This window comes from Phocoena phocoena, chromosome 2 (assembly GCF_963924675.1).
Source record: "Phocoena phocoena chromosome 2, mPhoPho1.1, whole genome shotgun sequence".
Lineage (NCBI taxonomy): Eukaryota > Metazoa > Chordata > Mammalia > Artiodactyla > Phocoenidae > Phocoena > Phocoena phocoena.
In genome coordinates, this window is record NC_089220.1 from 165,355,062 (window position 1) to 165,363,469 (window position 8,408).

The window sequence follows — 8,408 nt, forward strand, 5'->3', positions numbered from 1 at the left end:
GATGATGGGTGAATGGAGGAAGCATTCTGTTCCAATGAGGGAACAGAATTCTCAGTTCCTTCTGATTTTCCTTCTGCATTTCTCACATTCTTTAGAAACTGCCCTTCTGCCTGAGCTGTGCTAAGGGGAGCCCAACACGTTCTTTTGTTGTCGTTTACAGCAGAGCAAGACAAAGCGGGCAGGCCACATCCAACGGGACAAAACTGAGACCCATGTGTGGGCTCGCTCCAGGTTGGGAGATATCATTTCTACAGCTCTTCTCTGTCAAAACACTTAGAGGGCTTCTGGTTTCATATAACGAGGCAAATTCTTCCGTTACAGATAATGTCTTGGATTTAATCCCATCACTGCTATCGTAATGTGAACAGGAACAACTTAACATCCACATGCTTTGTAATCTCCAACTATAAACCGTGGAATAGGAGAATGACAATGTTCCCAACTGGTGGGGAGTCTCATGACACAAAGTCATTACAAACACTTTTGTGTCATGTGTGATAAAACAGAATTAGAAATCCATTTCTCCAGCTTTTAAAAACAATGTGTAATGAAGTCAATGCACCATTTTACAATGACTAATAAAATCTAATTTAAATACACACTTTAGTAATTTATAAAATTGAGAGAAATGCCAAGGACTTACTAAGCTTTTTTTTACTTTAGTCCAAACACACGAACACTGTTTTCTTGTTCTCTCATGACCTGTTGATAGTCATAAACGCCAAGCTATTACCTACATCAAAAATGCTGTACGTTTCTTATAGTGTCCGGAGGTGATTTTTTACTCCATCATCTTGGTAGTGTATCTAAAGAGGCATTAAATACAAGGATTATCCTCTCCTTCATCTGCTTTGTAACTCTGAATTCCTTGTTTTTCCGGTGGAATTTAAGAAGCTTCACTTTTTTAACCTCGCAATAGCCATCAGATTAAAGAAAAGCATATATTCAACACCTAATTTTTTTTGAGTAGAACTTTCTTTTTGGTACTGCAGTATAACTTGGACTTTTATGATTTGTTGAAGGTGCTCTCGGTTTCCATTGCAGAGCTGTCCCTATGACAAGCTCTGGAAACATCTTGTTTCAGATTGCCCCAGACCAGTAGCCAATCAAGCAGGAAAAGGCGAGCCCAGCTATGTGATTACTTCCCATATCCAATATTTTGATGCTTTCGTTTTGCTTTAAGTGTGGCCAATTCCAAATGCCTCTGGACTCATGAGCAAAATCAAAATAAATACACACACTGACGCAGAACAGTGGGCAACCTCTCTCACACTCAGATATAACACAACTCAATCAGACTCAGCTGTCTTCATGGCAAAGGTCCTCAAAGAAGGGCTCTGCACAAAGCTTTTGAGGTTGAGAAACCCAGAGCTATGTGGAATAATTTGCTCTTACTTTTTTTTCCATGGTTCTGATTTTTAAGTGTAGGGGATTATCCATTGCCTGTAGCTCATTAATCATGGTAGCTTTTTTTTTTTTTTTTTTTTGGCTGTGTTGGGTCTTCGTTGCTGTGCGCGGGCTTTCTCTAGTTGTGGTGAGGGGCTACTCTTCGTTGCGGTGTGTAGGCTTCTCATTGCGGTGGCTTCTCTTGTTGCAGAGCACGGGCTCTAGGCTCACAGGCTTCAGTAGTTGTGGCATGCAGGCTCAGTAGTTGTGGCTCAAGTGCTTAGTTGCTCCGTGGCATGTGGGATCTCCCTGGACCAGGGCTCGAACCCATGTACCCTGCATTGGCAGGCGGATTCTTAACCACTGCGCCACCAGGGAAGCCCCTCATGGTACCTATTTGATTATGAAAAGTGCAATCCAAAAGACAGTACTCTGAGGACTTGGCAGAGAAGTTCTATGCCCATCCCTGAAATATGTCAGAACACCCTACACTCTGCCAACTGTGATTACACTTGGCATTAATTGAAGATGCTGAGAGCTATAAGCCTTCCTGAGTTTAGCCACCTGGAGCAGATTAAAATCTGGGTCCTGCTGGTGAGGAGCTTTGAGGTATTAGGAATACAAGGCTGTTTTAATCTTTTCCAAGTCAGGCTGTTTAGAAATATCCATACATCAAATGTTCATGGATCTCATATAATTTCCTTCTCGCAGGAGAATTCAATCACCAGTAACACTAAGTGGGATTAACTTGTGGTGGAGAGCCATCTGGAGAGAGAGAATTCACCTTCCCCTGTAATTATGTTCAGAGATTTACCACCATGGTTTTGAAAAAGTTGCTGAAGGTGCTCAAAGCTACAAATGATGTTTCCTCTGAAAGCCTTGTTCAGTTGACCCAGTGAAATTAAAACGCAACTGAAGGAAAATCTAGTCCTTCCTTTGTGCTTTAATATTCCTCCGCCGCAGGAGGGTGATACCAGGATTGCAAGGACTGGCTTGAGGTCTTGCAAAGCTATGACGAAAAGCCAGTGGAAACTGTCCTGAAACTGTATTGCCTAGATAGGAAGGCTCATGAAAAGGAAAGTGAGCAGAGGGAGGGACTAACAGGGAAATTACTATGAGTCAGAATTCAGCTCTCTGGATCATGCTAGAGATAAGGCCTGCTCCCTTGAAGAACCCAGAAACAAATATAGATTAGTCTTAGAAAGTAGAGGATCCAGAGAAGCACAGAAGGCAGAGAAAGCCTTTATATTTTAATGGGAGAAAATGAATTAGCATAGTCTGAGGATAGAGAGAAGATGGCCCAGGAGGTCAAAGGCCAACCTCAAGTTCCCTGGGCCAACCCAGGTCATCTGAAATGATGCCAGTCTTCAGAGCCATAAGAATGTCAGTCCTCTGGAAGAGGAGCTGAACCTCAGTGAAAAAAGTAAGTGCCAGCCATACCAATCTGACCTCAAAACCTCTGTGATATGGGGGCAAAATCAGATCAGGAAAATAACAGATTATTTAAAAATTGGTTTTATCAAATACTTACTATCTTCACTATTAAAATTACTGACAAACTAGATACATAGTATCTTCTTCAATTTGTAAGTCTATTATGATACAAACAATAGTGAAGCCATTAAAATTATGATACACTGATTGATTTTGAACAATATCCATAAGCCTCTAGACTCATTTGGTGAGGCTAGCATAAGTTTCATATTTAAACCAGGCAATGGCACCATGAGAAAGGAAAATTATAAAGTCAACTCAGTTTTGAATATAAATGTGAAAACCATACATTAAATATTGGCAAACTGTCTAAAAATGTGTAAAAAAATACATAATGACTAAGTTCGGTTGATCTCAAGATTTCAGTGATGGCTTAACATTAGTAGAAAGTCTATTAATGTAATGCTCTACATTAACACAGTGAAAGAGAAAGGACATACGGTCATCTCACTAGATACTGGAAAGCCAAAAAATAAATTTCAACACTCATTCATGACAAAAATTCTTAGTAAACTAGGAATAGGAGGGAACATCTACATCCTAGTAAAGATTACCAAAAATCTACAATAAATAATCATGCATACTGGAGAAATGTTAGAAGCATTTCCTTTAGAGTCAGGAACAAAAAAAGGATGCCTGCTTTCACTACATCTATTCGAAGTTTATGGGAAGTCCAAGTCAGCACAATAAGAAATAAAAGATATAAGGACTGAAAAGAAAGAAAGATGATCTAATGATAAGATTTTTTTCATAAAAAATTCAAGAAACTCTTCAAGAAAAACTGTGGAATATAAGAGGAGAATTTGTCAAGATTACTGGATAAAGTATCAATGTACTAAAATAGCATTCAAATAGACAAGCAACGAATAATTAGAAATTAGAACATGAAATGAAACACACACAATAGCAACAAAAGTTACAAGTTTTCTACCAATAAATCTAACAAAAGATGGGCAACTCCTTTCTCAATAACATAAAACTGAAGAAAAATATAAAATAAAACCTAAATAAATGAAAAGCTACATTACTTTAATAAATATTATCAAAAATAGAAATTGCTCTTTAACTTGTAAATTCAATAATTCAACGCAATTTCAACCAACACTTCAATAGAGGCTTGTTTTTTTCTTCTCCTTTTTTGGCCACGCTGCATGGCATGGGGGACCTTAGTTCCCTGACCAGGGATTGAACCCATGCCCCCTGCAGTGGAAGCACGGAGTCTCTACCACTGGACAGCCAGGGAAGTCCCATCAATAGAGTTGATTTTATGCAACTAAATTTCACATGTAAGGTGAAATTTATTTCATTTAGATGAATGAAGAGCCGAGAAAAGCCAATACATTACTGAAGAAGGGAGAATTATATTTGCCAGATAGTAAGGTTTAATATAAAATTATAGTATTAAAACAGTGTGGTTTTGGTACAGGGATAGACAAAGAGGCTAATGGAACAGAGCAGACTTTTAAATAAATAGTTTAATATATGAACATCTAATAAATGGTTCTGACAACTGTCTCTCCATGTAGAAAAAGACAAAATTAGACCCTTACCTCAAACTATACACAAAAATTAATTTCAGGTGGACTAAAAACTTAAAAGTGAAAATAAAAACTGTAAGCTTTAGAAAATAACACAAGAGAATATCATTATTATGTAAAATCCATTAAAAGAAATAAAATAGATTTTTAAAATCCATACAGGTAAAATGTTAAAACAGGGCTTCCCTGGTGGAACAGTGGTTAAGAATCCACCTGCCAGTGCAGGGGACACGGGTTCGAGCCCTGGTCCGGGAAGATCCCACATGCCGTGGAGCAACTAAGCCCGTGCACCACAACTACTGAGCCTGCACTCTAGAGTCCACGAGCCACAACCACGGAAGTTCGTGAGCCTAGAGCCCATGCTCCGCAACAAGAGAAGCCACTGCAATGAGAAGCCCGTGCACCGCAACGAAGAGTAGCTCCCGCTCACCACAGCTAGAAAAACCCTGCACACAGCGACGAAGACAGAACACAGCCAAAAATAATAAAAACCAAAAAATTTTTAAATGAATAAAATCTATATTTAAAAAATTAAGTGGGGCTTCCCTGGTGGTGCAGTGGTTGAGAGTCCGCCTGCCGATGCAGGGGACATGGGTTCGTGCCCCAGTCTAGGAAGATCCCACATGCCGCGGAGCGGCTGGGCCCGTGAGCCATGGCCGCTGAGCCTGCGCGTCCGGAGCCTGTGCTCCGCAACGGAAGAGGCCACAACAGTGAGAGGCCTGCGTACCACGAAAAAAAAAAATAATAATAAATGAAATAAAATAAAATGTTAAAACAAAATATTGAGTAAGAAAAGCAAGTTGGAAAGAATGCATACATTTTGATGATAATAGTATGTACTGTTTGTACAAAATTATAAACACACACATATGGGAACAAACACAGTAAAAGAACATAAGCAAACTGTAAAGGTAGATAAATCTGACTACTTAAAAATTAAAACTTCTGTACAAAAGATATCACGAGCAAAGTAAAAATCAAATTCACATAATGGGAGAAAATAATGAAAACCCATACAATCATCAAATAATTGGTATGCATAATAATAAAGAATTCCAACACAGCTGTAACAAAAAGAGAAACAATCTAAAAGAAAAAGAGACAAGAATGCATACAATTCACAAAAATTGTAAATTGGTGGCTATTAAGCATCTGAAAAGATTCTCAACCCCATTAACAATCAGGGAAATGAAAATTAGAAATCAATGAAACCTTATTTTGCATCCATCATATTGGCAAGAATTAGTAAATCTCATAACATCAAATATTGGTGAAGATGTGGGGAAATGGACTCATGCACATTGTAGGTACCACCACTTTGAAGAGCAACTGATGAAGTCCTAGGAAAGCTGAAGATGCATTATTCTTTGATCCAGTAGTTCCACTTCTACATGTCTATTCTAAAGTAAACTTGGGTGAACAAGGAGGTTTGTACAAAGTCGTTCATTTGTAGAATGGTAACATGGTTTGTAACAGCTGAAGAATGAAAACATCCTACTGTCTCTAAGCAGAATAATGGATATCCTCAGGTTTGTCAATACAATGCATTCTACACAGCAGTTAACATGAATGAAGTAGATCTAAACCTGTCTGTCTATCTATCTACGGCAATAAATCTTTAAAAACCAAAATACTGAATAATAAAATCAAGTTGTAAAAACATACTGACAGATTTTAAAACACACTAAACAACACCTAAACTGTTTTAGGATACAGTCATCTGTATCCTATCAGTGATTCCCCCCAGGCGACATCTGGCAATGTCACAACTGGAGGAGGATGCTACTGGCACCTAGTGGGTAGAAGCCAGAAATGCTGCTAAACATCCTGCAAAGCATTACCTAACCATCCCCCCACCCTCAATACATATAAAGAATTATTTGACTCCAGATGTCTAAAGGACTGAGTTTGAGAAATCTTGCTCTAGAGCCATCCTATCCAAATTATATAAATGAGAATGCGGGATTGAGGCAGGAGTGTATTCTTCAAAAAAAAAGAAAGAGTATATAGTTCAGGGAAAGGGGAAGTAATTAAAACATATCAACTACAGTATGTGTGAAAAAGATTGAAAGAATACACATCAAAATATTCTCAGTAATGATTTCTGAGATAGTGTTCAACAATTGTGTTGTGGGGCTTCCCTGGTGGCGCAGTGGTTGAGTGTCCGCCTGCCGATGCAGGGGAAACGGGTTCGTGCCCCTGTCAGGGAGGATCCCACATGCTGTGGAGCGGCTGGACCTGTGAGCCATGGCCGCTAAGCCTGCGCGTCCCGAGCCTGTGCTCCGCAACGGGAGAGGCCACAACAGTGAGAGGCCCGCGTACAGGAAAAAAAAAAAAAAAGAATTGTGTTATGTATACTTCTATTTTCTAATTTATCTAAAAGGAATACGAAGCATTGGTGAAATTAAAAATCATTTGAAGAGAAAAATACAAAGAAAATCTTTCATCAAAAAAGTTTTCTTCCAAAATTTTATGCTTCAGATCAGTTTCATAGCACATATTTTTACGTTATTTTTCTTAAGTATTAACTATTTTGTGTTCTACTTTTTCCCATTGGCATTATTTCATATAGATCATTCCATAAATCCAGATAATCTTTATATTTGAAGTTTTAATGGCTATATGATGTTTCATTGTATTACTTTGTCAAGAGTTACTTAGCCATTTCCTAGCTGCTAATGATTTTGGATCCTTCTATTATTATGAAAAGCATAAACATCTTTGCAAAAATCGAGTGTTTCTCTTTATTGAATTCTTTCCCCGGGATTTGCTCCCGGGAGCAGATTTGCCACATGGAAGGATATAATGAATTCTGTGATGTTTGGTCCGTGTTGTCAGATTTCTTTCCAGAAAAATTATTCCACTATTTCTACAAGCAATGCATGAGTATACTTGAGTCTCCAAAGCACTGTTAACTTCGGTTTAAAAAAAAAAACCTATTATTAATTTAACATGTAGGAGGTAGTATACTGGACTCTTTTAATTTCCAATTCTTTAATTATTAGGGAAGCTAAATATTTTCCCAAGTGATTGTACACTATTTGTAGTTTCCCTTGTGCAAACCATCTCCTCATATCCTTTAACCATCTGTCCAGTCAGACTTGAGTATTGTCCAAATAGATAATATTAATTTTCCTTAAATTCATAATAGTAAATGTTTGTAGGTTATTACAGTGTTCCCCCTGTTGTTTTCCTATTTATTTATCCAATTTGGGACTGTGATGGTTAATTTTACAGGTCAACTTGACTGGGCCACCAGATACTCAGATAACTGGTTAAACGTTATTTGGAGGTATCTGTGAGGGTGTTTCTGGAAGAGAGGAGCACTGGTGGATTCTGTAAAGCTGGTGGTCCTCCCCAGAATGGAAGGGGCAACAACCACTTCGGAAAACATTTTGGTAGTTTTAAAAAGTTACACTTACCTTATGACCTAGCCATTCCATTTCCAGTTATTTACCCAAGAGAAAGAAATCACATGTCCATATAAATGAGGCAGGCTGGGACCTGGGACCCTTTGCTGTAGTGCTTGCACCTGGACAAACTTTCTCCTCCAGAAACAAAATACAAAGAAACTATAAGGGAGTAAAATTAACTGTGAGTTGGGGCAAATTATGAACAACACATACAAAGAGACCAAAAATACAACTGCCACTTCTAAGGAGCTGGAAGCAAAACCAGGGTCCTGCACAGGCATCCTGCGCACAGCACCACCAAAGGGGTGGCCAGACCGCCCAAGCCACCCCTCCAGCACAGCCCCTGGACCCGCCACCTACCCTCACCCCATGTAAGGAAATAGCTTGCCCTGCCTCGGGAAGCGAGCAAGGGAACCTGTTACTTGTTTTCGCTCCCTCAAGTTGCAGTATGAGTGCCAAGAAAGCCTTGCCTGAATTTCTTGTCTGGCCTCTTATCAATTTCTATTGACTAAGGAGTCCAAGAACTCTGGTCGGTGACACACAGATTTGCACTGAAATGTTCCCAGCAGGTTTACTT